We start from the raw sequence: 6,666 nt of genomic DNA, 5'->3' as shown, positions 1-6,666 counted from the left end.
TCACCCTGCCTTATAGTCAATTTTAAGACTCATTAACAGCAGTAAAGTTGCCAGATGTGCCTTGAGTGTGAAATTTAATTGTTCAAAAATCGGGTCTGAGGGTCAAAAGTCATCTAAGCCTGGTAAGCTGGTGTGTTGTGTTAGGTAAACTCATCAGTAGAAAAAGTTTTAAATCTAAGAGGCAACTTCACGTTATTCATAAGCAGCTCTCTGAGTTACGGTGTCTCTCTCAAAGGTTTATGTTGTCTTCGTAAGGATTCCTGCTACAGGTAAAGGACTTCTGAGATCATCACTTATCTCAAGGGCAGTCACTGCTTTGTCAGCATCCATACAGAAGCGGCTTGAAGAAGGAGTGTATTCTCCTTTAACTCCAAGAAGATGCTAATGATTGCTCCCATTCTCTCAAGCTGCAGACTGTCCCTCTGCCTCATGACAGGAATTTTGGGTGCCCTTCCTCCACCCACGCTGATGAGAGGGCCCTGTTCCTGTTCTTCATCAACTTTAGGGAAAAATCCTAGAATGACACAGGTTTCTGTCATTCCCATTGGCTTCCCTTTCGCTTCAGAGGCTGGACACCTCCTTGACTTCATTCTACATTTTCCCGTAGCTGCTCTGTTCTAAATACCAGCTCAGCACTGAACTTGACAATTTTTTGAACAAACATTATCTCGTCTTTTTGGCTTCTTCCCAGAGGCAAATATTTATGTTCTATCATTGTTTCAGATTCCACTCGTATCATTTAAAAGAAAAAAAAAAACCCTGTGTTGCTTTTACTTCATGAAAAAGCTAATTTTACATCTACATTAAGCTGAATGCAAAGGAAAACAAGCCTGGGGTGCATGTTTATAGGTTCATGGCCACTGTCCTTTGGCCTTAAAATGTCAGGAATGGCACTTCGAATGGCTTTCTGTTTGCATGTTTCAGCCCCTGAGCATAGGAATTGACTCAGACATTTATTGTCAGACTAGAGGCCTGGCGCACGAAATTCTTTCACTGGGGCGGAGGAGGGGGTCCCCTCAGCCCAGCCTGCACCCTCTCCAATCCGGGACCCCTCGGGGGATGTCTGACTGCCAGTTTAGGCCTGATCATACCTAAACTGGCAGTTGGACATCCCTCTCACAATCCTGGACTGCTGGCTCCTAATTGCTCACCTGTCTGCCTGCCTGGTTGCCCCCAACTGCCCTCCTCTGTCAGCCTAGTTGCTCCTCACTGCCCCCATGCCAGCCTAATTGCCCCCAACTACCCCCCACTTCTGGCCTGGTTGCGCCTAACTGCCCCCCTCTGCTGGCCTGGTCACCCCTCATGCCCCTCCCCCACACCGGCCTGGTCACCCCATGCAGCCTGCTTGTTCAGTCATTTGGCCGTCCCTCACTAACCCTCCTGCCGGCCTGGTTGTAGGCAGCCATCTTGTGAGGGTGTGAGGGTTAATTTGCATATCACCTCTTTATTATATAGGGTGTTCTTCAGCCACCAGAATATCAAATCTCTGTAGCAGGTCATTCTTTGGTGGATAAATTACTCCCACAAATCCTCCATCCCCTGGCTGTGGCTTAAGTCTTACATTTTTCAGCATCATCAACATGAATCATTACTGTCATGATGTGTGTGGTGCAGTTTGACAAACCTGGATCCATACATACAGCCGGAGAACATTTAGCAACATCTTAATAGTCAATTTCTTCCTCAAGCTCCTCAGGAGAGATTCTGGCATTTCTGTATTGTTTATGTGAACTATGGGGAATTCTAGGCATAGCCTCCCCTTGGAGATTGGAAGGACACATTTGCCAGAAGGACATCTTCATAATAAAGAGCTCTCCGGCATGGGGATGACCCCCACACCCACATCACAACCTTTTCCTGGTTGTATGTTTCCGTTTCCCAAGTTCTCTTTTTACCAGAAGGATCCATTGTATGTTGTTTTTTCAAGCTTGACTCATTTCCCCCTGAAATTAACTTCCATGACATAATAGACTATTAGGTATTTTGACAAGAGTCTATTGTTTCTTGGTTTTTAATTTTCAAACTAGTGAGTTTCCACAGTCCTTAGGCGAGAAGTTCATGCATAACATGTGGAGCGAAGGGAAGAGTGCTCCTTGGGGAAGGGGAATGAAAGGAGAGGAGCCCTAGGCTGCAGTCTCAGGAGACGCCAGGCTTCAGAGACATGCTGAGCCACTTTTAGACTTCTCCAGAATTGTAAGACAATCATTTGTGTTGTTTTAAATCACTAAGCTTGTTAGAGCAGCAGTAGAAAACAAATAGAGGTGAGAAAGGACATTCTAAAAGAAGAATCTGCAAAATGCAAAGGTCTTAAAGCATAACCAATTTAGAGAATGGGGGAGGTTTAGAGTTTCATAGTCAGGTAGAAGGGCTAGGGTAGAGATTCATAGCAATAGAGGCAAGTAAGGTTACTCACAGCCAGACCAAGGTCTTCTGCATTTGATTTTGTTACTACTCACCTCAGGATATTTTTCCCCTTGATTTTTAGAGAGAGTAGAAGGGAGGAAGAGTGGGATAGAGAGAGAGAGAGAAACATCTGTGTGAGAGAGACATATCAATTGGTTGCCTTCTGCACATGCCCCTAGCAGGCTGGGGGATCAAACCTGCAACCCAGATATGTGCTCTTGACCCGGAATCGAATCCATGATTCTTTGGTGCCTGGGCTGGTGCTCTAACCACTGAAAACACTGGCCAGAGCTGGTGTTCTGCATTTTAAAGGAGATTTCTATCTTTAACATAATTCTGGCAGTAATGACCTGGAAAAACTGGAAGTATGAGACCAAGAGGATTTTTACAGTCTATAGAATTTTACTACATTCTATCCACATTAGCCCTTCACAGAAACTTAAATTAGATGAATACAAGAGAATAGGTTTTGTTAAACATAATAATATTCTCTACCATGCTTTTATCTTTGCTCATAATGATTCTTCATTTTCACTTATTTCATATAAGAATGAGCATAAGGGACCATTATAATAAGTGTAGCAGTGTACTGTAATTTCTCCTAGGACTTTACCATATGGCACCTGTCTCTTTGTTATTTAATTTAACTTGAGCTGTTAAAAATCAGACTGGTAAGAGCTCATATGTCATACTCATTAAAGTGTCATATTCTTTAAAGAATCTACACTGAAAGAGACATAAATCCCTTTGATAAGGTAAGAAATATTTTTATGCTGTACAGCTAAGAATAAAAACTCAGTAAATGCACAAGAAACAAAAATTAAATGCATTTTAAATAGAATTGCAGATAATTTTGCCTATTCAAGTCCTTGCTTTAATAACTCATTTGTCTTGAAAATGCAATTGATTTTATTTTTATTTTTTTTTAAATTTTTCTTTATTTATTCTTAGAGGGAGGAGAAGGGACAGAGAGAGAGAGAGAGAGAGAGAGAGAGAGAAACATCAACCTGCTGCCTCTTGCATATACCCTAATGTGGATCGAATCCACACCCTGGACATGTGCCCTGACTGGGAATTTAACCAGCAGTCTTTTGGTGCATGGGACAATTCCCAATCAACTGAGCCATACCAGCTAGGAAGGAAAATGCAATTGAATTTAGATGAATGCAATTAACTATTTAGGTGAATGTAACTCATCATTTAATTTGCCTACTTATAATGATAAACAACTTAAAAAATGACTCAATCCAAATTATATGAAAGTAAAGATTATTGTGCTCACTTCAGCAGCACATATACTAAAATTGTAACGATACAGAGATTAGCATGGCCCCTGCGCAAGGATGACACGCAAATTCGTGAAGCCTTCCATATTTTGAGACACCAATCAGAAAGGATATATGCTCCCCTATGTTCATCAGGGCACAATTTACCATAGCTAAGATTTGGAAACAGCCTAAGTGCCCATCAGCAGATGAGTGGATTAAAAAACTGTGGTACACAATGGAATACTATGCTGTGGTAAAAAAGAAGGAATCCTTACCATTTGCAACAGCATGGATGGAACTGAAGAGCATTATGCTAAGCGAAATAAGCCAGTCAGAGAAAGATAAATATCACATGATCTCACTCATTTATGGAATATAATGAACAACATAAACTGATGAATAAAAACAGATCCAGAGACAGAGAAGCATCGATCAGACCATCAAACCTCAGAGGGAAGGTAGGGAAGGGTGGGGGCAAGGGGGAGAGATCAACCAAAGGACTTGTATGCATGCATATAAGCCTAACCAATGACACAGACACCAGAGGGGTGAGGGCATGAGTGGGGGAAAAGGGGGCAATGGGACGATAAGGACACATATGTAATACCTTAATTAATAAATAAAAATAATAATAATTTTAAAAGATTATTGGCAAGCATCAGCATTAATAAAAATGCAAATTGCCGAAACCGGTTTGGCTCAGTGGATAGAGCGTCAGCCTGCGGACTGAAGGGTCCCAGGTTCGATTCCAGTCAAGGGCATGTACCTGTATTGCAGGCGCATCCCCAGTGGGGGATGTGCAGGAGGCAGCTGATTGATGTTTCTCTCTCATCGATGTTTCTAACTCTCTATCTCTCTCCTTTCCTCTCTGTAAAAAACCAATAAAATATTTTAAAAAAATGCAAATTAATACAACCTTGAGATATTTTACACTGACTAAAGCAGACATTATAAAAAAGTACTCTAGAAATACTGTGGTGATATTAGTATACATATTCCTTACAAAGAAGATTTTATAAACTCTACATTTTTGTACCAAATAAATGGCATTATATAGCAAAAACCATAAGATGTTTGTCCTCTTTAATATAATTAACTTATAATAATTCAACAATCTATAATGACTTGATCCCTATTTTTAAAGACATATTTTTATTGATTTCAGAGAGGAAGGCGAGGGAGTGATGAGAGAGAATCATGGATCGGCTGTCTCTTGCATGTCCCCTACTGGGGATTGAGCCAACAACCCAGGCATGCGCCCTTATCAGGAATTGAACTCTGACCTCCTGGTTCATAGTTTGACGCTCAACTACTGAGTGACTCTGGCCAGGCTCATTTCTAATTTTAAAGATAATAATTCAACAGAAATAAAAAGTATATTATCACAAAGATGTTTCCTTATCGTATATATTACATTCAATTTAAAAATGAGAAATAATTGTATTTAACGTTAAACTGCTAAATCATCCTACACCAACACTGTCAACTATTATGCACACATTAAATATAGTCATGATGAGGAACATATAGAGAAATAAAAATGGCTTATTATAGATAAGGTAAAAATATCATAATACTCTGAGCAAATGTTAATAAAATTGTATTTATGTGTAGATTCTGGGATGCCAAAATGAAATCAATGCGGTGAATTGTTTTTATTTTCTGTTACATTTTTAGGAAGAAAATATTTTTTAAAGTTAATGAAATTTTATTTACAACAAAAGGAATAATTATCTTAATGAACAATGTGAAATTCAGATTTATATTTACAATTCTGGTGTAAAAAATGCAAAAAGTTTAGACAGAAGTTACATTTTTAATTACCTAAAATATTTGAAATGCATTTTTTAAAGATTTAGTTTTAAATGTAGGAGTACCTATATTGAAGCAATATCCTGAACTTTTTTTTATATAAAATAAATGGCTGCTGCTGCTTTTAGGGATGTCATTATTCTGGCCTTATAACCTGCTTAGTAACATCCAGAGAAGATTTCTCCTTGGCTTCTTCATCTCGCATATTAAATTCACACTGCTAAAGGGTCTATGAAATTCCTTGGAGAAATATTGATATCCCCAGAATTAGCCAACATGGTAGCTGGGGACACAGAGATACTGTGTGATCTGAAAAGGTTTTATTTGCTTCCAGCCACTCTGGTTTTCTAAAGATCTGCTACTTATAATAATTATTTCTAGAAATAGAAATTTTAGAAAATTTAGAATATACTAAAAATATTGTGTTAATAAGAAGTATGAATGTCTTATTTCTGGTTCTGATATTCATGACCAAAGTTTTAGATTTATGTGATGTGTAAATTTTGGAAAAGGTTTTCCTTACATACTTGAGCATTTTTCTTATAGTTCAATTTTATTAAAATTTTTATTTATAATATTTACTCAAATTCATCAAATGCTTTTTAATCGCTAAACTATGTCATTATAACATAATTCTTTTTTTTATGTATTTTATTGATTTTTTACAGAAAGGAAGGGAGAGAGATAGAGAGTTAGAAACATCGATGATGAGAGAAACATCGATCAGCTGCCTCCTGCACATCTCCTACTGGGGATGTGCCCGCAACCCAGGTACATGCCCTTGACCGGAATCGAACCCGGGACCCTTCAGTCCGCAGGCTGACGCTCTATCCACTGAGCCAAACCGGTTTTGGCGTATAACATAATTCTTAATTTGTATTTATAAGATCCCTGAAATTTTTAAAAAATGCATTTTGTAACAAGTCTATTATTGTAAATTTTTATATTGAATTCAATTTTATCTTACTTTACTCAATTTTTGAATTTAATTTCATTACTAAAATTTCTCCACATTTCTTATGTACTGTATTTGTCAAGCTTTGATGTTACACCAATGATGGATTGATTATTTTTGATGTGTTGTAAACACTTCTATGAAATTGATATTTCTGGTTTATGAAACTTAATTTGAACTCCTTCCAAATCATATAGGCCTGGTACATATTTTACTAATAGGTATTTT

The 6,666-nt window shown here is 38.2% G+C and overlaps 1 non-coding gene and 1 pseudogene across 1 annotated transcript; one reads left to right on the top strand and one right to left on the bottom strand.

Moving 5' to 3' along the window:
* Positions 1–873: 873 nt before the first annotated feature.
* LOC132211264 (ADP-sugar pyrophosphatase-like) lies at positions 874–1,908 on the bottom strand (annotated as a pseudogene).
* A 1,769-nt stretch (positions 1,909–3,677) lies between these two features.
* On the top strand, positions 3,678–3,781 carry LOC132211670 (U6 spliceosomal RNA). The gene has a single exon (XR_009447555.1). It is a non-coding gene; the product is annotated as a U6 spliceosomal RNA (small nuclear RNA).
* The last annotated feature ends 2,885 nt before the right edge of the window (positions 3,782–6,666 follow it).

This window comes from Myotis daubentonii, chromosome 10 (assembly GCF_963259705.1).
Source record: "Myotis daubentonii chromosome 10, mMyoDau2.1, whole genome shotgun sequence".
NCBI classification, from domain to species: Eukaryota; Metazoa; Chordata; class Mammalia; order Chiroptera; family Vespertilionidae; genus Myotis; species Myotis daubentonii.
The sequence above is the reverse complement of the archived record's forward strand: the minus strand, read 5'-3'. Positions and strand labels throughout refer to the sequence as shown.